A 24,638-nucleotide genomic window follows, 5' to 3' on the forward strand; every position below is an offset into this window, starting at 1 on the left:
AAAAAACTGAGAAAGCACATGTACATAAGTATTTCACAGCCTTTGCCATAAAGCTCAAAATTGAGCTCAGGTGCATCCTGTTTCACTTGATCATCCTTGAGATGTTTCTGCAGCTGTGATGAATATTTCCACCTGTGGTAAATTCAGTTGATTGGACATGATTTGGAAAGGCACACACCTGTCTATATAAGGTCCCACAGTTGACAGTTCATGTCAGAGCACACACCAAGCATGAAGTCAAAGGAATTGTCTGTAGACCTCCGAGACAGGATTGTCTCGAGGCACAAATCTGGGGAAGGTTACAGAAAAATTTCTGCTGCTTTGAAGGTCCCAATGAGCACAGTGGCCTCCATCATCCGTAAGTGGAAGAAGTTCGAAACCACCAGGACTCTTCCTAGAGCTGGCCGGCCATCTAAACTGAGCGATCGGGGGAGAAAGGCCTTAGTCAGGGAGGTGACCAAGAACCCAATGGTCACTCTGTCAGAGTCCCAGAGGTCCTCTGTGGAGATCGGAGAACGTTCCAGAAGGACAACCATCTCTGCAGCAATCCACCAATCAGGCTTGTATGGTAGAGTGGCCAGACGGAAGCCACTCCTTAGTAAAAGGCACATGGCAGCCCGCCTGGAGTTTGCCAAAAGGCACCTGAAGGACTCTCAGACCATGAGAAGGAAAATTCTCTGGTCTGATGAGACAAAGATTGAACTCTTTGGTGTGAATGCCAGGCGTCACGTTTGGAGGAAACCTGGCACCATCCCTACAGTGAAGCATGGTGGTGGCAGCATCATGCTGTGGGGATGTTTTTCAGCAGCAGGAACTGGGAGACTAGTCAGGATAAAGGGAAAGATGACTGCAGCAATGTACAGAGACATCCTGGATGAAATCCTGCTCCAGAGCGCTCTTGATCTCAGACTGGGGCGATGGTTCATCTATCAGCAGGACAACGACCCTAAACACACAGCCAAGATATCAAAGGAGTGGCTTCAGGACAACTCTGTGAATGTCCTTGAGTGGCCCAGCCAGAGCCCAGACTTGAATCCGATTGAACATCTCTGGAGAGATCTTAAAATGGCTGTACACCGACGCTTCCCATCCAACCTGATGGAGCTTGAGAGGTGCTGCAAAGAGGAATGGGCGAAACTGGCCAAGGATAGGTGTGCCAAGCTTGTGGCATCATATTCAAAAAGACTTGAGGCTGTAATTACTGCCAAAGGTGCATCGACAAAGTATTGAGCAAAGGCTGTGAATACTTATGTATATGTGATTTCGTAGTTTTTTTATTTTTAATAAATTTGTAAAAACCTCAAGTAAACTTTTTTCAAGTTGTCATTATGGGGTGTTGTGTGTAGAATTCTGAGGGAAAAAATGAATTTATTCCATTTTGGAATAAGGCTGTAACATAACAAAATGTGGAAAAAGTGATGCGCTGTGAATACTTTCTGAATGCGTTGTATATACTGAAATACCATACTAACAAGCTACCTACTGTCTACCACTACTTGATATTGTGTTCCATGTCTCTATGGTCTCTATGTGAAGACATTGTAAAATATGTATGAAATTTACCCTTAGTTTCTATCTGTGATCCTGTGCTCTTGATGAAGAATTAATTTTAAAATAACAGGATAGATCAGATGTGCTAATTCCTTTCAAAATTTAAAAAGCTTAAATTATTTAATTTTTCAATCTACATTTACTTAAATTAAAAAGTTTAACTCCTTTAATCTTTCCCCATAACTCATATCTTGAAGTCTGGAATCAGTCTAATTGCTCTTCACTGGACTTTTACTGGCATTGCTATGTATGCATGCAGTACACCAGGTTAGGCCTCAGTATTGCATTATATAACTTAAGTACAACATCATTTGACCTGTACTGTACACACTGAGTCATACTGTATAGCTTAACATCTCGTTAGCTTCTCAACATTGTCTGGATGTAGCTAGTAACAAGTCTTTGACTCCTAGGTCTTTCTCACAATGAATACTTTTAGATTTCCGACCTCCCATTGTGTATTCAAATCTTTACTCCCTAAATGTAATACATTACATTTACTTACATTCCGTTTCATAGGCCATAAATCTTTCCAAGCCTATATTCAGTCCAATCTGATTTTAGGATATCTGCCATTCAACCTAGTTTGGAGCCTTGTGCAGATTTAACCAGCTTGTCGTTTATATTCTTATCCAGGATATTTATACATATATTAAAAAGAGCAGCTGCCCCAGTACTGCCCTCAGTGGGCCACCTCTTTTAACTGTGACAGAAACTGGGGTGGCAGCAAGCCCCAAACCCCCAAACACGATTACACCAAGAGTCTCGGGTTCAAATATTAGTGCATTTATTACACACACTCCTGAAGGAAGTTAAAAAAGTATAGCACAAAGTGAACACAAGCACAATATTCTCTTTCTCTCTCTTGTCTCTCTCCTCTCTCTCTCCTCAATACTTCTCACCACCACTGCACTGCCCTCCTCCAACCGAGTGTTGCTTCATGCCTTCCCAGCTCCAACTTTTTTGGCTAAGGGTGTGCGGTCCCTTTTATTAAGGACCCAGGAGTACTTTCAGTGCCAGGGCCACCATCCGTTGGAAGCACTTTGGGGTCATGTGAAAGTCCATTATAGCAGGGAGATTGCCTCCCTGCAGCTCCCTCTTGTGGCACTCAGTGACCCCGGCAGGGCAGCTCTGCCTGACTACATCCTCCGGCATGCCCTGCTGGCTTCCCACTGGGCACCGATATCCGGGGCCTCTGCCATCTAGTGTATAGGGTTAGTAAACAGCCCCCAACGACATCTTCAGTGGGCTGTCTGTCCATTCCTTCTAGTCCTTCCTTCCAGGTCTGATCCCCTTCTCTTCCCTGGCCGGGAAGCCTGTCTACCAATTAGGAGCCTCCCACCCAGGTAAGGAATCATCTCCTCTTCTGGCCGGGATGCCCATCCTGCCCATGTGGCATCTACATAACATGATCTAATTCTGGTAAGGTTCCTTCCACCATAACTCTTTGGTTCCTGCAAATTTTCCACCTACTTCTTTTAGTTTAATGCCTAGCCTGACATGTGTGACCTTATCAAAAACCATTCAAATATTAGGATAGCTAATATCATATGCACTCCTTGTTCATATCATTTTCTTCCTGCCTTATAAAATTCCAGCATATTAGTAAAATTCAATCTCTCTCATTTGAACCCATGGTGACTGTTCACTAACACACCTGCTTTTTCAATGTAATGTTCAATATTTCACTTATTACTTCTTTTCATTAATTTACCTTTGATGCATGTTAATCTTACTAGGCTTTAGTTAACTTAGAATCACCAAATCACACTTTTTATATAATACTTTCCTAATACATTAGGAATTTCTCCAGTGTGCCCTGACTATAGAAAAATACAGGTCAAGGGTCTATATATGCACTCACAAACCTCTTTTAGCACTCTAGGATGAATATTATCCAGTCATGGCAATTTGCTTGATTTGAGCCTTTGTAATCAAAGCAGCACTTTTGAATCTGCAATTTCTAAATTCCCTATGTCTGACCCTGTTACTGTAGAGTAGTTATTCACTTCTCACCACTGAAAATTTCAGAAAAATGCAACAAATACCCTTGTTCATTGTTTTTCTTATAGTACATTCATAGACACAAACACTACCAAAAGAATAAAAGATGTCTGTAGATTCTAAGCTGTCATTGATGGGTTCTCTGTCAACTCCTTGTTCATTGTACAGCATGCTACCACAGTGATTTCTGCAGGATTCCCACTCTTGTGGAGAATAGCAAAGATATAGAATTTCTTCTGTGTTCATAACAGACAACATTCACTATGCAATATTTTTAAGATGGAAAAAACATGTTTTGGATAGTTTTTTAATATGTGCTTTAAACATCATGCTAGTGTCAAAGATAATGCCTAGATTGCGGGTTGATTCAGTAAAACTAATGGTTATTCCAACTGAGTTAAATAATGATAAATTATTGTTGCGATCAGCATCATTCATTACAATAATTAACATTTCTATTTATCTGTGTTCAAAGACAAGTAGTTCTCATCCATTCACTCCTTTAACTCACTAACACAATGTGACGGGAGAACATTACCCAGCCGGGATGCCAACAGCATGGAAGGACAGGGGGTGACAGCTTGCACAACACTTTGTCATCCCCATGGCACTAGATGGCAGCACCACGGATTTCCACAAAGCATGATGGGAACTGGGGTTCAATGACTCAGCCCTGTTTGTTTCCATGGGTGCCACCAGGGGATGCTGCAGGGACAGGGGAGCCCTACTTTGATGGGCTCTTACCTCACATGGAAGTTCTTCTGAGCTACAGATTCAGAACACTGGAAGTGCTTCCGGGTGTAATATAAAAGGAGCTGCTTGCCACAACTTGGGAGCCATAGTCAGTGGACAAAGCTTGCTGGAGGAGTGGAGGGGGCAGTGACCAAGACAGACAGAGAGAGAGAAGAAGACCAAGAAAACATAGTTGCAGAGTGCTGTGTGCTATTACTGTACTTTATTGTAACTATGGCTGTGGTGGGAAACTCTTATTGGAAGGATTTCCCACATAATAAAATCCTCTTGTTTGTTGTGACGTGTGTCCGAGCTCGTGTATGTTTGGTGTTTGGGGAGCAGGAGCACCCCCTGGTGTCCACAATAACTAATTAAGGACAACATTGGAGAAACATCACTTGGTCTAAAAGAGAGGTATAACTGGGTATCATCTGCATACAACTGAAAATTAATGCTATGTTTTCTAATTACAGATCCCAATGGAAGCATGTGAAAACAGTAAAGGTCCCAGTACTGAGTCCTGCGGGACACCATATTTTACTTTTGTGTATAATGATGAAATACTGTCATTACATTTCTGTACACACTGGAATTGATTTGATAAAGAAGAACTAAACCAGGTAAGGACAGTTCCTGTGAGCTTAATGTCATTTTCTAGCCTGTGTAGTAAAATAGAATGGTCAATCATGTTAAACGCTGCAGTTAAATCTAACAACATACAGTGGAATTTCCTTTATCAGACAACATGTTAGTTACGTTTCTGTACTATGACCGGCGTGGAAGCCAGACTGGAATTTCTCAAATAAATTGTGAAGTGTAAGGTGAGACTGAAGCAAGTATTTTAGAGAGAAAGGGTAAATTTAACACAGGTCTATAATTATTAAGTGTATTAACAACACTGCTGAAATCATGTTGCATGAACAGATGAGACACTCCTTTGGTTAACATACACAGTATGATGGAATACACTACATACAAGCAGAAAATCCTCATTTTAAGTGTGAAGCATGATGAGAAGCCACAAAATGTAAACAAATTCACAAACCTTTTATCTAGTTTGATATAGAAAACTTCATGGCTATGAAACTCTGAAGCAAAACTTTGAGGAGACTTTTGAAACTGATGTCTGAACAATGTTTTTAGGCTAGCTAAGCATTTCCACTGAAGTTATTTAGTTTGTGATGGAGTAAAGTATGCATTTTGAGTTATTTGTAGTTTAGTACTGACGTAGATGGACCAAAAAGGAGATACGGAAGGTTGGCTACCTGTCATGGGGCTGTCAAAAGCACTAAATGTACAGATGACAAGTAAAGAGGCATAGACAAGAAAATTTTATACTGTCATGTAGAGCAGATAAACACAACCTAATATGGGTGAAAGCCTCTGCCACTGCAGTGTGTGCCCAATTAGAAATGCTTAAAAACATACCAGTGAGAATGATTTTCTAGGAACTAATATGCAACTTTTCCTGAGAAAATGCAAAGGAAATCTGTAGACCACAAATTAACAGTTTCATGTGTTTAGTTCTCTTCTTGCAAAATACACTGATATACAGTGTATACTCTCTCTTACTGTACCTATGCCTTCTATTTTATTTCTATCAATATATATGGTCCTGTAACCTGTTTTTTCCTAAGATAGCATTCCATTACAGTATAATGCAGAAGCCTATTATTGCATCAATCCATTTAAGATTGGAGAAAGTTGAGGAGCATTAGTAGGTTTAAAGGTAAGTTTCATAAAAAGTAGGATGAATTCCACATTCAGATTGGCCCATGGTGTACAGTAGTCTTATTTGAATGTAGGACAAAAAATATCCATTCAGCTCTATATGTTCTAAACAAACCAATTTTGAGCTCAGTTTAAATACCTCTTTGTATTACTTTCATTTAAACTACATCTACTGTAGTCTGCATATATGATAAAAATATGCCATAGAAATCTATTTTCCTGATATGTTATGCTAAGTATGAAAATGATTTTCAGGCATATTGCTTTTAAGCCAGGGGTTTCCATGGACTGCAATTTTTTTAATGATGATGCATTCCAAATTAGCCTATCTAGGGAAGGCATGAGGGTGGTGTACACAACTGAGAAAATTGAGGTCATTAATGGACTCTACAAAACACAGACTGCATGGAATCTTTTTATCCTTAAAAGAAAGCAGACCACAAGCAGACAGATTGGTAGGAATTCATCTTGTAGTAGCAGGTTTCATTCAGTTCAACATAAGTCTTAAAAGTGCTTCAGAAGCAGACTGTCAAAAGCAGTAGTGAGAGGGAACAGAAGAAGCACAGTGGGTAATCTGCAGTAATACAGCATTTAGAATGAAGCTGCTCACAGTGTGAAGAACAGACATGTCAGTAATGTGTGAGCCTAGATAGCAAAATGGAAAGGTTCAGATAAACGGTTTTTGTGAGGTCTAGCAGTAAGGAAAACAAAGTTCAAAAGTCTTTAAGAGAGAAACAGCAGATTTCACAGTAATGGTCAGTTTTAAGATGTCTTAGTTTATTGTAATGAATTTTTATAGTATAATTAAAACACATGCAATTTATAAATATATACTGTATACTGTATATAAAATATATATACTGAATAACATTAAGGACGTTCAGACTGCTCCATTCTCAACACTTATTAATAAGGGTATGTAGGGACTCCCAAATCCAAATTTATGTAAATATTTGTCTATATGTCTATGTTCTGTATAAACCTGTCTGGTTGAAGGTAGCTTTTAAGTAAAGATTAACTAGTTTTTTGTTCTGTTTGGTTTAGAGCTTTTCACTTGTGATAATCCATTTTAAATGTAAATATAAAACTGTGCATGGGGCAGTCCAAGCAGAAGGGACTAAGTGTTTAAAATTTCACTCACTTTTTTGAAAAGATGGTTGCTTATCATGCATGGGGAAAATAATTGAAGGCACAACCATTAACTGGGGATTGGGATAAAAGTTAAGCAGAATGAGGTTTTATTTGTCATGGATATCCATCAAAATAGGTCTTAGCATATGAGAATGATTGTAGGTCCTTAGCCCATTCAGTCTATTTCACTGTACATCACTTCCTCTCCTAGAAAATGATGAACATGTGTAATCCATACAGGCCTCAAACAAACTTTGGATCTGACGGTGTTTGTGCCCAAAAAAAGAAGCCTGACTGCATTCTTGGTACCATTGCTCACATATTGAAGTGTCAGAATGGCACTGCCAGATCTAAACACCAGCATGGAGAGTCACTCGCGTACTGAAGTGTCTATAGCTACAGGTGGAAACTGCCGTTGTGACTGAGAGAATAAAACTGAATAAAAAGAAAAAAAAACCTCCAAAATTTACAAGCACCATAAATTTACACCGGCTGTTGAGCATACTCAGAACAAATGTATGCTTTTATTCTAAAAGTAACATTAACATCCACTTACTACTCAAAACGGTAAATGTAGGACGCACCCAGAATCAAACATGCGACCACTTGATTATGAGTCAGCAGTTCTTACCGCTGCACCACCCAAGCGGTTGTGTCAGTCTTTTTCTTCAGTTATATTCTTGAACAAAAGCACACTTGTTTTGTTAAACTTGTACCTTTTATGAAAGTGTTTATTTGATATTTTGACTTTAGTCTCCACACATTATACACTTCATGTCAAAGTTTTTTCATTAGTACTATATCATGAAAAAAGTTTCTGTTTTAGGTATGTGTTCAAAAATTTCCTGTCATCTTACATTTACTCAGATCGTTGTAGACACGGAACATACATAAAATGCATGTGTTCCAAATAATGATATATTATTTATCCTATACAACTCCTGGCACCTCACACCCAGATAAACAGACTTGAGTTGGGAGAACTTTTTGTTCGACTTGAGCTGTGGCAGTGGGGGGTATTGGGATAGCAGGTTGCTTGCTGCTTGTGGTGATAGACACATTTGCAAAACAAAAGACGCTAATGGAGAGGTGCAAAGGAATTTAAGATAACCCAAGATTACAACTTTTTTTGTAGGCTTCATGTATTTGAAAATTCTTTAAATAGTTCCAAGGTGCTATCCAAAGACAAAACTAGAGCACCTGGGGCCTGTGAACTAATTGCAGTCCCACCCAACTAATACACCAAAATAATTAACAAGAAAAAGTAAGGAGATGATAAATCTAACACAGCACAGTAAAATAAAAATGGTTAACAATAATGAGACAATTAAGAAAACACAGTAGAAAAAATGCAAAAATAAAATCAAAAATAAACTAAAACAAAACCCTAGAGCAGGACTGACACTACAGCATGACAAGGTGCAGGCATAAAGTCATGGGTTTTTTAAAATATTAAAAGGGAAAAAACACAGAGACTTCATGGCTCATAAGAAGACACTTCAGCCTTATGTCTCTGTAGGAAAAGCACAGCCACTTCTGACCCTAAAGGCGATTCTGAAGCTTGGCTGGAAGTGCTCCTAGGCCAGAAATGAAAGCCGCTTTGCTCCCCAAGACATTTTTAAAATAAAGTCAGAAGGCGAGTTAGACCAAGAGTTCACTGTTGGGTAGAACTGTAATAAAAGGAGAACTAGAGAAGGAGAGTGATTGGTAGGAAGAGCAAGTAGAGGATGAAAGTATATAGGATCAGTAGAAGGAGTTGTTAGCTATCACAAAATCACACCACGATTACGCACCTGGGAAAACTCACCTTAAGAAACAAATCAGTTAAAAAATGGACTGGAATTACTCATATATAAGGAAATTAAGACTGTCAAATGAAGACATCACTGTTAGGGTGAATGATTTCAAAGTAAAGCAATAAGCTAAACACAAGTATAAGTATTTCAGTTAAGATAGATAGATAGATAGATACTTTATTAATCCCAATGGGAAATTCAGTTAAGATCAAAGATCTGAAAGTGCTCAGTGGAACTTAAGGTCCATAAGGTTACCATTGCCTCCACAACTCTTACTCCAAAGCCTGAGAAAGAGAAACAGACAAGCTGGGTATCCCTTCTGTCCCAACTCTAGACAAGCATTTTATTAGGAAAGTACCTTCTAGGTGAGGCATCCTGTATAGTAAGCAGGGGCTGACACCATTTTAGATATGGCAGCAAATACTGTTTAGCGTACAACATTTTGGATATTTTCAAGACAAATTCTTACAAGAGACATTGTCATTTAGGAAAATCCATTTTACTTTTTTTTTATTTTCTACTGTGTGCTTTGGTTTATATTTTGATATTTTGCAATCAAAGTCAAAGTCAAGTCAAAGTGAACTTTATTGTCATCTCAACCATATACAAGTATACAGATAGACGAAATTGCGAAGCTCAGGGTCCACAGTGTAACAACAAGATGTGCAAATAATAAATTAAAAATAGAATTAAAATTTAAAAATTTAAAATTAAAACACTGACAAGACAAGACGTTGTGCAAAGATAGGACAAAGAAGTAGCAGCAATATTGATGTGTAAGATATGTAATATGATAAATAAATAATAAATAATAGATATAGATAATACAGAAGTGATCTGTGTATGATAATAGTTGTTTAAGACATATGTAAACAATGACAGGACAGAATGTTTCACAGCAGAAGGATAACAAGAGTGTCAAAATACTTAAAGGTCAGTATGAGTTTTTCAGTTCTTCTCTACATGTACACTCATCTTTGCAGAACAGTGGCTCGCATGTATAAAAGGTCTGTTTTTAGAGGTGGTTGAGGCCATGTGGAAGGTCCCAGGGGGCAGCCTGGTGTTAAGGAGTCTAACAGCTTGGGGGTAAAAACTCTCCTGCAGCCTGGCAGATCTGGCTTTGATGCTGCAGTAATCTTCTCTTGGATGGCAGAAGTGTGAAAAGTCCATGTGAGGGGTGTAAGGGGTCCTGCACAATGCTGCAGGCCTTGCGGACACTGCGTTTGTAAAATATGTCCTGTAGTGAAGGGAGAGGCACCCCAATAATGTTCTCTGCTGTCTTCACTATCCTTTGCAGGCGCTTGCGGTCGGATATGTTGCAGTTGCCACACCAGACAGTGATGCAGCTGGTCAGAACACTCTCAATGGTGCCTCTGTAGAACATGGTGAGGATGGGAGGGGGAAGACTTGCTCGCTTCAGCCGCCTCAGGAAGTGTAGTCTCTGCTGGGCTTTCTTGATTAGTAAGGAGGTGTTATGTGTCCACGTAAGTTCCTCAGTTATGTGCACACCGAGGAACTTGGTACTCCTAACAGTCTCCACACCTAAACCGTTGATGCTGAGTGGGATGTGGGCAGGATGTGATTTTCTGAAGTCCACGATTGTCTCTTTTGTCTTGTTTACGTTGAGAGATAGATTGTTGTCTTCACACCATGTGGACAGTCGTTCCACCTCATCTCTGTATGCTGTTTCATCATCCCTGCTTATCAGTCCCAGCACCGTCGTATCATCCGCAAACTTGATGATGTGGTTGGTGTTGTGCGTGGCTGTGCAGTCGTGAGTCAGCAGGGTGAACAGCAGTGGACTAAGCACGCAGCCCTGCGGTGCTCCAGTGCTCAGTGTGATGATGCTGGAAGTGTTGTAGCCCATCCGAACTGACTGGGGCCTCTCTGCCAAGAAGTCCAGGATCCAATTGCAGAGGGTGTTGTTCAGGCCCAACCTGCTCAGTTTTACAACCAGCTTTGGTGGGATGATTGTGTTGAAGGCAGAGCTAAAGTCTATGAATAGCATCCTGACATATGTGTCTTTTTTATCCAGATGTGTAAGGGAGAGATGAAGGGCAGAGCATATGTGCGAAGAAGTTGTTCAGCTCATCCGGAAGGGAGGCATCACCATCGCTGCTGTGTGGGTTGGGCTTGTAGTTTGTAATTGTCTGAATGCCCTGCCACATACGACGTGTGTCTCTGGTGTTGCTGAATTGTTTGTTGATCCTCTGTGCGTATGCCTACTTAGCTTTCCTTATAGCGTAAGACAGGTTGGCTCTGGTCACCCTGAGGGCAGCCTTGTCTCCAGATCTGAAGGCTGCATTTCTGATCTTGAGTAGCTTGTGCACTTCTCTTGTCATCCAGGGCTTTTGGTTGGCTCTTGCGGTAACATTCTTGGTAACAGTAACATCCTCTATGCATTTGGAGATGTAGCCAGTCACAGAGTCTGTGTACTCCTTCAGATTGATGGAGTCACCATCCATAGCAGCCTCTCTGAAAATATCCCAGTCTGTCAATTCGAAGCAGTCTTGGAGAGCTGAAACAGCACCAACCTGCCACACTCTGATGCTCTTGTGGGCTGGTTTAGTGCGCTTCAGCAGGGACTTGTATGTAGGGACCATAAAAGTGCTGATATGATCTGAACAGCCGAGGTGGGGGTCGGGTAGGGCCTTGTAGGTGTCAGGAGTGCTCATGCAAACATTGTCCAGACAGCTTCCCCTCTAGTAGCAAAGTTCACATTCTGGAAGAATTTTGGGGAAACTGACTTCAAGTTGGCATGATTGAAGTTAGCAATAATGAAAAATGCCTCAGGGTGTGTCGTTTGCAGTTTGCTGATGATCTCCTAGAGTGGTTAGCATTTGCGCTAGGCGGGAGGTAGACGGCAACCACCAGCAGGCAACTGTATTCCCTCGGCAGGTAGAAAGGCCGACACCTTACTGATAAAACCTCTATCAGCGGGAAGCAGTGTCGCGCAACTGAGGCAGCGTTCGTACACCACTCAGTCCATCTACAGTGGTGTGAAAAACTATTTGCCCCCTTCCTGATTTCTTATTCTTTTGCATGTTTGTCACACAAAATGTTTCTGATCATCAAACACATTTAACCATTAGTCAAATATAACACAAGTAAACACAAAATGCAGTTTTTAAATGATGGTGTTTATTATTTAGGGAGAAAAAAAATCCAAACCTACATGGCCCTGTGTGAAAAAGTAATTGCCCCCTTGTTAAAAAATAACCTAACTGTGGTGTATCACACCTGAGTTCAATTTCCGTAGCCACCCCCAGGCCTGATTACTGCCACACCTGTTTCAATCAAGAAATCACTTAAATAGGAGCTGCCTGACACAGAGAAGTAGACCAAAAGCACCTCAAAAGCTAGACATCATGCCAAGATCCAAAGAAATTCAGGAACAAATGAGAACAGAAGTAATTGAGATCTATCAGTCTGGTAAAGGTTATAAAGCCATTTCTAAAGCTTTGGGACTCCAGCGAACCACAGTGAGAGCCATTATCCACAAATGGCAAAAACATGGAACAGTGGTGAACCTTCCCAGGAGTGGCCGGCCGACCAAAATTACCCCAAGAGCGCAGAGACGACTCATCCGAGAGGTCACAAAAGACCCCAGGACAACGTCTAAAGAACTGCAGGCCTCACTTGCCTCAATTAAGGTCAGTGTTCACGACTCCACCATAAGAAAGAGACTGGGCAAAAACAGCCTGCATGGCAGATTTCCAAGACGCAAACCACTGTTAAGCAAAAAGAACATTAGGGCTCGTCTCAATTTTGCTAAGAAACATCTCAATGATTGCCAAGACTTTTGGGAAAATACCTTGTGGACTGATGAGTCAAAAGTTGAACTTTTTGGAAGGCAAATGTCCCGTTACATCTGGCGTAAAAGGAACACAGCATTTCAGAAAAAGAACATCATACCAACAGTAAAATATGGTGGTGGTAATGTGATGGTCTAGGGTTGTTTTGCTGCTTCAGGACCTGGAAGGCTTGCTGTGATAGATGGAACCATGAATTCTACTGTCTACCAAAAAATCCTGAAGGAGAATGTCCGGCCATCTGTTCGTCAACTCAAGCTGAAGCGATCTTGGGTGCTGCAACAGGACAATGACCCAAAACACACCAGCAAATCCACCTCTGAATGGCTGAAGATAAACAAAATGAAGACTTTGGAGTGGCCTAGTCAAAGTCCTGACCTGAATCCAATTGAGATGCTATGGCATGACCTTAAAAAGGCGGTTCATGCTAGAAAACCCTCAAATAAAGCTGAATTACAACAATTTTGCAAAGATGAGTGGGCCAAAATTCCTCCAGAGCGCTGTAAAAGACTCATTGCAAGTTATCGCAAACGCTTGATTGCAGTTATTGCTGCTAAGGGTGGCCCAACCAGTTATTAGGTTCAGGGGGCAATTACTTTTTCACACAGGGCCATGTAGGTTTGGATTTTTTTTTCTCCCTAAATAATAAAAACCACCATTTACAAACTGCATTTTGTGTTTACTTGTGTTATATTTGACTAATGGTTAAATGTGTTTGATGATCAGAAACATTTTGTGTGACAAACATGCAAAAGAATAAGAAATCAGGAAGGGGGCAAATAGTTTTTCACACCACTGTAGCTGGATCGCCGAGTCTGCAATGTTTTCCTAGAGCCATGTCTCAGTGAAAATAAAGATGCAACAGTCTCTCATTTCCCACTGCTTGGCCCGCTGCAGCTTTATATAATCCACCTTGTTGTCCAGCGATCAGACTTCGCAAGCAGAATAGACGGTATCACAGGACTGGTTGGGTTAGTTTTTAGCCTTGTGCTAACACCGCCTCGTTTATCTCATTTCTGCTTCCAATCACTGTGCTTGCGTTTTCGCCAGCTCAGCTTCTCAGGCTGCCGAAGTAAGCAAAGGTTGCGAAGCGTCTCTGTCACCTCACTAGATATTTCGCGCAGTTTCTTCGGAAATCGCTCGTAAATGTATGTCTTCGTACTACTATCACTTAAATCTACTTTCTTACTTATACTAGTTGAGAAAGATGAACAAAGATTAACACTAAACACCGCGGACTTGGGAGCTCAGTAAGCCGCAGCCTGCACAGGCGCCGACATACTGCATTATTATTTAATCATTCTTTAAATTTTTTTTTTCTGTCCTTCCAATCATTTGCCAACAATTCTTTAGCTACCCTCACTGGGTACTTTAAATTATATTTGAAAGTCCTTTTGCACAAGCTTCCACTAGCTCACAAAAGCAGTTATTTTGTCCACTGTTCATTTATACTTTTATTTTTCCCTTTCTTGTAAACTTACTTATGTTTATTACATATACAGTATCATATATATTTTATCATATATAGCTCATATATTTTTTTTTAATTCTTGACTTCCTGGTATCATTCTGTGTAGCAGGATCACTATGAGAGTTCCATCTTATGACAAGATCTCATTTTTGGGTATTGTTTGGGAGGTGGATTATGTGGCATTGAGGGTTTTTTCATGCTACAACATCATGGATGGTCACTTGGTTAAAAGTAACTATACAGCATACATTCCATACATCAAAGGAAATTAAAAGCTGGGTGTTTGAACACCTCGGGATTCTCCCGGAAGAGCTAGAAGAAGTGGCCGGGGAGAGGGAAGTCTGGGCATCTCTGCTCAAGCTGCTGCCCCCGCGACCCGACCTCGGATAAGCGGAAGAGGATGGATGAATGGATGGATGGATGTTTGAACCATGAACCTATCTCGATTGTCTCATTGCTCACTTCACAGCACAAAATGTAGACAAGTTACTTGATATTGATCAGGAGAAACAACTATTGAGGATGAATGGATAAACATGCAGGATAACTATCTCATCACATTTAAAACAAAATGAATCATAGCAGCAGCTTTCATTCATAGCCGTTCTTTAAAAGTTTGCATTCATTAAAGCCAAAGTATTATCTATCTACTAAGAAAGCACCAGTTGTTTTAATTTAGCTTTAATCAAGATATATGGCAATTACAAGCTGAATTACCCAGTGTAATTATTATTAGGATTAATCTATTGCTTTAAAATAGCTTCAGAGAGTTACAGTATATTGAATTACAATCTATAAAGAGACAATTAATTTCCTAGTGTGTTATTAGATCAGAAGATTTTGAGCAAAATATTACTTAGAAAAAAAATCATTACAAGCTGATTGAGCATATCACTTGTCTTAACAAAATTAAAATGAAAATGGTATTTCTAGTCAATAATGAAAGTATAAATCAATCAAAACTATACCTCATAATCCATAGATTGGATATATTTTAAGAAATTTGTTTATTACCATGTTAATCTTTATAAAACTATTTATGCTGCTAAATAGTAATAGGAAAAAACAATTCATTCAAAACTGAATAAAAAAAAAATCTATGCAAATAATTTAGTACATATATTTCTTATCTGCAACTTACCTGCAATCATTTTCCCGATGTTCAAAAACATGGGAAAATTTATACTGGTACAGAGCAAGGAAATTAGCACTACCTGCAAACACTGCTAAAGTCAATGGGCTTGAATGCATGGCAGCCACTGAGTATCTGGAAGGATCCTAACTTGGATCAGCTAAGGAGCTCAGTAATGTCAATGGAGTTACCTCAGACCTCAAGTGTGAGGTGGTGCCTGCAGGATGAATATGTAGGCAGGCAGTGCACAAAGCAAAATAGAGTACTTGGAGCTGCCCGGACAGAGCCACGGAAGGTTGGGGTGGTGGCAGCAGCACTGGAAGGCAATGAGGAAGGAGATAGTGGTTTTGGCATCAGAATAACCCTTAGGAAGTAATATCCCTCAATTTCTGTCCCAAAACTATTATGATCTAAAAAAAAAAAGTAATTTTGGCAAATTTGCATTTTCTAATTGTGAAATTGCATCCAAAAGGGCCAATTTCATGAAGATTATGTATAAAACTAAACCTGTCTGTTTTTCTCATCCCAGTGTGTGATTGAAAAAGTACATCACAGAACTAAAGAGCATGCCCTGCAGTGACTATATAAGCTGGGGTACCCAACTCTGATCCTAGAGGGCCACAATGGCTACACATTTTCATTTTAACCTTTTTTATTAATTAATGACCAGTTTTTGCTAGTAATTGGTTTGCAATTTAAGATGCAGACCATTTAATAAGAAATGAGCACTGTAGGTCCTTGGTGGGCTACAGTGTTTGCAGGTATTTTTTCTAACCAAACTGCTTCATAAGAAGTCATTTATTGCTGATGAAGCACTTATTGCTCAAGTGACATTTTTCTGCTACATTTTAGTTGTCCCTCTTGTTAAAATTTCGAATCCTTAAATTTCTTTTACTCTTAAACAGCTGAATTCACTGTTTTGAATTGCTCTTTATTAGCAATAAGCAAATATGCAAATCACAAAAGAACCAGCAGTTCTCCATATAGTTTGTCTCTATGTACACCTGTGCATACTCATCTTGCTCTCTTTGGTTTAATAAAATACTCAGAAGGAAACTGAAGAGAAAGTGAAGAACTGAAAATTACTCATCCTTTTTAGGCTTCAAATCATTTGGATGATATCATTAAAAACGAAAGAAAAATCTACGATTTAAGAATGACCTGACGTTGCAGAGTTAAAACACTAACAAGTCACAAATAAGATCTTCTATTGGCAAGGATTGATTTCTAAGTAAACAACTGAGCGTAAACAAAAACCTGCACCCACTGCAGCCCTCCAGGGCCGACATTGATCACTCTTGGTCCAATGGAATTAAATCTCTATAATCTTGAACTGAGAAGGCTTCAGATTTCACATCAGCACAGGTAAATGCTGATTAAATAGTGAATCGTGAAATATTGTGTGCCGACTTAAGTTAAGGAGAAGTGCATGATAAGAGTAAGGCCAGGAAGTATTTCTTTGCAAGAAAATACTTGTGGGAATCTGCAACAAACTAGCAAGTCTTTTAGTGGAAGTGGAAACCCTGATAAACATTATTGTTATTCTCTGGATATTTTTTTTCACAACTTAGCCAGTAACCAACCACATAAGCTTGAATGGCTTTCTCTTTCTTGAAAAACATCATATGTTCCAAATGTAACTAGAGTAATGGTTAACTACATAAGAAGCGCTGGATAATGGGCACCAGTGTAATGTTAATATAAAAATAGGCAAATGCACATTCATGTAATGCTTCCATTTTTACGCACAAATAAGATTGAGAGAAGGAACTTTAAGGCTCTTCTAGCAATGTAATGTAGCAAATAGATCGAGACAAAGATTATAGTCTAGCAAAGGGGTCATCAAATATATTTAAACTGGGGCCTAATCCTCTCAAAACTAATACTCTTTGTGCTGGTCTGCACATAAAACAACTGACATAATTTTAAAGATGCACTAATTCACAACACATACACAGTAAGTCAATTTATATTTATATCTTTGCAAGATAAGGAATCATTAATCATATGTTTCACTTAATTTATTTTGTTATTATTATAATTCTAAATCAGCAACCTCAAATTTCTCATGAGAATCCACAGGGTGGAACCCTTTTATTAATTAGCCAGAAAGTAACATTCAAAATTAACATTCCAAGTCAGCTATCAAAAGGAGTTAAATAGCAAAAATGTTCTTGTCAATATATCTTAGAAGGAAAACTGATAAAGGTAATTATTATTTTAATGAAAAATGTCCACAAAGCTATATCTTTATGATATCATTATTCTGAAATGCTCAGTTAACCTGTCTGGTCTGCAATGAGAAAGTAGCTATTATGTCATACAATGTGAGTGCCACTATTTTCAGAAATATGACTGTTTCAGTAAGTCTTATCCATCACATGCTGAGGCCTGGCACCAGAGAACAGAGACATTGAAATCAAGCTATAGTCAAACAGAAAGAAAATACTCACCCATTCGCTAACTTAACAATAATGATCAGCAAATGCTTCTGCAAAACTACATGGATATGGGCAAAGCACAATAATATCTTAAGTAATGCCAAGGTATTAAGAAATTGTCTACACTGTAGGCATTTTATCCAAAAAAAATGGATGCTATTGAATCTGTGAAACATGTACCTCTATCAGCTGGAACTGTTGCACCTTGTGTTTGTGTCTAGTTAGAGAATTTCCAAAGTTGATGTTCAATTAGAATGATCATATATTCACAGCTATTGATGAACTGACAGACAACACAGGCATTGCGAATTTGTGAGTTTATTTCCAACAGTTTGATAGAGCAGAGTTCAAAGGGAGAGTAAGCTAAGAGTCCCTAAATATCTGCTCTTTTTTCTCTATGTGCTGCGTTTGAGTCATTTGTTTCCCTTACTTTGTAATCAAAGTGTAAAAGTTGGAGTGATTATTTCATTTCATTATGAATTCTTGTCCATGTTTTCCATGCCTTGCTAACTTGAATTCGGTACCTGTCAGTTTCAAATTCTTTGCACAACTTGATTTTATAGACCCCAAACATTTGCAAATTCCTCATAAGTTTAATATAATTGAAAAAAAAATGTGTTGGAGGATGGCTTGAGGTAGGGCCAAATGATAGGGAAAAATCTGTAGGGGCTGTCAGAAATTCTAATTGGAGCAGTGACATTTTAGTTGAAACAGAGCTACCCTAGTGAAACTTTACTTTCACCTTCAGGCTGTGCTCAAACAAAGTGTAATATCGATCATAACTTTGAATTCTTCCAATGTTCACCATCCTTTACAGATTCAATGTATTGGAACAACCTATGGTGTTATGGAGAAAGGACTGACACACAGACACAAACAACGGTGTATTAGTTCTTTTCTAATTGGGACTAATTCCCGCTGTTAGCTTCTGTTCTTCAGGGGAATAACCACCTTTTTGAGCTCTCTTCACTATGTTGCCTGCTGTCTCATTTCTTCATGACCAGCCTATCACACTGTTCAGTGCCACTCCTACCATACTGCACCAGAACATAAGGGTCCACCCCTTGGAGATTTTCACTTTGATATTTCTTCAAAGGTCAGAGTTGCAACTATATGTATAATTGTATGATTTTAATTAATTTAGACCACATTGTAGAGATCTGTGTTTTCCTGTTGATCAGTGTCCAATCTATATATATAAAAGCCAAATACCAGTGACTCACTCATCACAAAATCTCCCGAACCATGAGAATTTGGGACTTGAAATTTGGAATGTAGGTTACCCTTGGCCCATAGATGCTCGCTAAGAAACAGTTTTAAAAATTTTGTGGTCCAAGTGTGTTCTGTCTGTATGTCTGTCCGCTTTTCACGAGAGAATTACTTAATGGATTTAGATCTGGTTGTTGTCTAGATTTTGCTTGAACTTTCCGGTTGATTTTGCGACTTCTCTCATTGTGCTAAGTGGTACTGATGTATTTATGCAAATCCAAGAGAGTGGCTGTGGGCTGAGAGCAGGGGGGCGGGGCCTTCCTCATTCACTTGCCCGCCTCTGTTCAAGTTGGTCTACGTCTCGCCACGTGTCGGAGTGCAACTTGCTTCCGCTTAGCTAGCGATACTTGTTTGTTCAACAGACATTTTAATCTACAAATTGTTAAGGAGTAACGTTTGACATTTTTGAGAGAGAGATCAGAGCTCCATGTTTTTTAGAGTGTAGCTGCTGATTGCCAGAGATATCACGGCCATGTGCTTTTCTCCCCACGTGGGGAACGCTCTCCTGTTGTTTCAAATCATCACCAGCTTTATACCTTTTTGCAATGACATAACTATGGATTGTTTATTTATAGCATCATTTTCTGTAAGCTGTTGTGTAATTTTTTTTTTAGTTTTATGGCTAGCCACTAGATGACAGCACTATAGTAGATAACTAAGATGTGGCAGCAAAGCTCAATAAATAGCAAGCTGGCTGCATCTATGGTATAGTGGCTACATGCTGAGTGTAAGACGCTAGGGGTCGCTGTTGTCCCTTTCAACCTAACAGACAGACACACTGAACACAGGTTTAAATCACCAAGAAGGTATTTAATTATTCTTCTTTGTATAGTAGTGCCCTGAAGCACCTCCACCACACCTCCCAGCAAGCTCTGTCCTCTACCTCCCAACTCCGGCTCCCTTGCTGGATCTCCAACAGTCTTTAATATAGTGTCTGACCCAGAAGTGCTTCGGTTCTTCCATCCATGTGACTTTCCTGCACTTCCAGGTCAGTGGGAGAAGTTGAGTTTTCTGTCAGTACTTTGAAACTTCTGTCTCCATGACTTGATAGTACTTCCAGGCTATGGAAAAGATACGAGTCCCCAGGTCCCCCTGCAGCATCTCTTGGAGGCATCCACTGTATCCAGCAGGGCTGAGAAGCCAAACTCCAAATCCCATGATGCCCTGCAGTAATCCAGGGCACCACTATGCTGCAGGGAAATCGCCATCTGGCGTTATGGGGGAGGCAGTGTCCAACAGTAGCTGCATTCCCTCATCCTTCTCCTCTTTGGGTGTCCCTGCCGGGTTGAGCAGCCGGCCAACTGCCACATGAGATATCAATTATATTGTATGTTGTGCCTTGGCAGGCTCAATGATATACGAATTAACTTGTACCTCACATTCAAAGTGTCAAGTCTGTGCTTTTTGTTTGGTTACTTAAAGTGGGCAAGATTTTTTCAGATGTCCATGATTGAAATATATGCATGTCTTTCCAAACTGTCATTCTTCATGGTGATATTAATACTACATTGCCACTGCCACATACAAGGCTGAATTTCTAGCCTAGTTTCACTATTTTGACTTGCAGCATGCAGCATGTGCATTATTCTATACATACCTGTTATCATATATTGGACCTGATGTGCATATCTGACTTATCTGTTGACTGCACTCAGAGTAGATGATGAAGCAGTGCTTTTTAAAGTCTCCATCCATCTTCTTGTCTTTAGTAGTAAATTTCTTTCACAAAGCTTAGAAACATCTATTCCTTTTTCCTCACCTCCTCAGTTTTTGATTTTTCATTGTGTCTCACCTTCCCATCCAAATTACAAAGTCTTGTTTAGTTAATCGTAACCCTTCAGGTGATTTCCTAGATTGATTGTTTTTTTTTTCATTATTTTCTTCTTTTGCTTATAGCAATTTGTGTTTGATTGTGCCATTATAATTCTTCTGTTGTAATGTATTAATTACTTTTAATAAAAAAATAAAAAGTAGTTGACCACTGTAATTCAGCTCTTTCCTTAGCTTTATATAAAGTAGTTAATTTAAAACAAACATTAAATTTCTTTTAACTGTGTGTGGTATAATATGAAAACAGCTGGCCGGTGTCTCAAGAGACTATTTTGAAACACTGAAGTCATTTTGCATGTCCAGGCTTTTCTAAGCATCAAAGGATTTATAGAAATGCACTAATAGCAGTAAAAAATGCATATTCTTGCCAAGTGAATGAAAGTGGCTATGATAACCTGATGATTTTCTTTTTGGTTAATAAACTACTTCAGCCCTCACCTTTCTCTATTACGAATTCAACCACTAAAATGAAAAACACATTAATACACCAATGTTAGTATATTATCCTCTTGTTTTTCTGTCTGCTCTTCATTCATCTCCTGTACCACCTCTTGACTAATTTTATCTTCATCCATCATTTCTCATCCCCACCACAACTATGAAATCCTGCCTTCATGTAATAGTCCTAGCTGCCATGACAATAAATTTCTCTCTAGACACTTGCACTGTGCCAGGTCATGTGAAAATGAGCACTCTAACCCCACTGTTATAAAAAAAGTGAGGTTGAATTTGGCAATCAGAATAATTGCTGTCTTTTTTACTGAAGGTTCTTGTGCATCTTGTGGCATCCCAGCTCACAGTTTAGCCTAGCTTCAGGACAAAGCACAATTGTAAAGCTGCACTCCTCCATGTACCTAAAAAATTACTTACAGCAGCAGATTTGGGGCAAATCACCATATTCATGGTGCGTGTGCAAGAAAGAGGGTGAGAGGACAACCAACCCCGAACGGTCTGGCAGACGCCAACGGAGGCAGCCAAGATGGGGGTCGATAGTGAGAGAACTATGGCTGCTGAAATCTCTCCAGTTGATCGAGCCGGGGTGAGCTGGGGAGACCTGGAAGGTGTGGCGCTTGGCTCATTTGGCCCAATGACTGTTGCTGGATTTTTATTCTCGTTTTTAGCTTGGTTTTAAGCATTTGGATTTTTTACCCTTTTATGGATTATTTATTGATCTTTGAGCACAGCACTGTTTGCTGTTTGAATGCTGTTTTGGTTTTGTTTTTGGTTTGTTTTAATAAAAGCACTTTTGAACTTTTGCACCATTCCTTTGCTACAAGTGTGATTTATCCCCATCTGCCAGTTCATTCGGTTACATTACTGATGGTGTTGGGTTTGAGAGGCTCCCAGAAAAGAAGTGGGAGCATGGAGCAGGACACACACCATCACAGATTTCTGATAAAGAAGGAACATTTTTAATGTGGCAGATGCAAACAGATCCCCAGCCACTCACTCAAAGAGTATGTCGATATGTTGTTTAATGTTATGTCTTCGGCACAGTTGTAGCCCTATCTGTTTTAAGGCAAGCACCATTGCTCCAGTGCTAAAAAAATCTATATGTGTTTTTGTGTGTTTTTCTGGATTGCAAATACATCTGTTAAACTAACTGCCACTGAATTTTGCTGTGATTTGTTACCACATTGTAATGGTGCCCACAGCTTGGACATTTCCCTGTGCCCCTGCTAGTTTACAGTACACTTCAAACAATATATCCTTGTTAAGCATTTGCTTTCTTTTAGCATAGTGTAATCTGAAAAGAAATGTGCTTTTATCAAGTACTTGATTTCTGATTTCTTAAACCTAAGTAATTTTTTCTTTTAATTTAACAGAAATGCTGGACTCCTGAAAGACAGAAAAAACAATGGGATTCTGTTTGTTATAAATTCTACTATCTGTATATTTGCCTATATTATTTTGACTAAATGTCTAAATAGTACCAATGATGCCTTTACTGTTAAATCCGCACCGATCAACTGCTTTTCTGTTAAGTTTGCTCTTGACTTGACTTGTTCCATTCAAAGTTCTAACCTATTCTTAAGGATGGGTGGTTTCTGAATTACACAAAAGACAGTAAACTTCTAATTATATTGTAGTAACTATCTTGCCAAACTTCTGAGAGTGGGGCACCTGTAGTAGGCAGCAGCATAGACTGCATTGACGTAAAATGAACAATCAGTTGATTACAACATGGCTAATCTGATCGCAATGTATTGAGACCACTTGCTTTTGAACGATAAATCAACTGGTGGACTGAATGTTCCCTTTTTCAAAGATTTCCCCTTGAGAACTAATTTTCATCAGCAGCAGTCTGATTCCAACTTCACAACTCACCTCAGTTACATTTTATAAAGTGTTGTAATCAATGGTGGAAATGGACAGAAAGCCCTGCAGGAACAATTTTGGAGATCCAGAAGCATGTTTCCTTCAAGCAGTAAATTAGCAGAATCAATGGCTGTACTGTAGTAAGGTATGATTCATATTTGAAACCAATCAATGAACTATTAACAATGAAATGAAGATGTACTTTTATGATATCAAATAGGAAACTACACTGTACACTTTGTAAAGTCACTAAAGGTCATTCTTTTATTGTTTAGTAGTGATAATCAAAAGACTAAACATTACAAGATGTCAAGAATAATGCTATAATAATGTATTAATACAATACTTTTCACATACAGTACTGCAAGGCTTTGGTAGAACTCAATGTAAAAGTGTTCATTACAAATAACTGCTTAAAATATTTTTCACTGGCTTCAGTAAAGTCAAAGCACTTTCTGTGTTGTAAAATTCTTCATAAAATGAAATCACTGAGGCTGAAAACAGTGTTTATTAAAAGAAGTATACATTTGACAGCAAAATTGATTAGGGTTCACATAGGTTGGGAAAACATAAAGAGTCAAAAGGCACAAAGCACACTTCATGTGAAAATAAAAGTAATCTATACACATCTGATGTGAATTATTTTTCAACAGAATATTTTTAAATTTCAGTTTTACTAATTGAAATGTGTCTTTGGTATTTTCCTCAAAATTGTGAAATATTAATAAATCATAAGAACATCACACTTATTAGCATACATTTAGTGAGTAAACACACTCAGTTTGCCATCATTTGAGCCTTTGTTACCAGTTATGAATAAAGTTCATTAGAAAGTGCTACTCATTTAAAAAATACTATTTAGGTTAAATATTGATGAATGACATTTCTATTCAAATTAAAATTATTTGTAGATTTTAGTATGTACTTTGATTATATATGTTAAGAACTGGGGAACAGGCAGGTTACAAAATATTTTTGCTTTGGGTAATTTTTTTGGTCCATGAGATTTTATGTATTGAAAGCTTAACTTTCAAGCTTTTTTACGTTTTTATACTTTTTTCATTAAAATTATGCCATTTTAGAAGAAGGTATGTACAGGTAATGGATTATTAAAGTTATCTTTCCTGGTTGTTATGGACCTCCTCTCTGACTTGCTAATAAATTACAGTGCAGAGCCTTTTTGTCTTACGGATATGGATTTGATCAGTGAACATTTGCAGTTAAGTATTCTTGATTTTGATACTCTGGTTTTGACTGTTACCATTTTTGTCTTGAGTCAGTTTTCATCTTAGTGTTTTGGCTCTGACTTTTTGTTTCTGATTTTATTCCCAGACAAAATGTGCATCCTGGTTTGCATCAGCTCACTTTCTTTCCATTGGCATGCAGAGTCTGTACTGTTATTCATCTTGAATTTCAATG

This window comes from Erpetoichthys calabaricus, chromosome 5 (genome assembly GCF_900747795.2).
Source record: "Erpetoichthys calabaricus chromosome 5, fErpCal1.3, whole genome shotgun sequence".
NCBI classification, from domain to species: domain Eukaryota; kingdom Metazoa; phylum Chordata; class Cladistia; order Polypteriformes; family Polypteridae; genus Erpetoichthys; species Erpetoichthys calabaricus.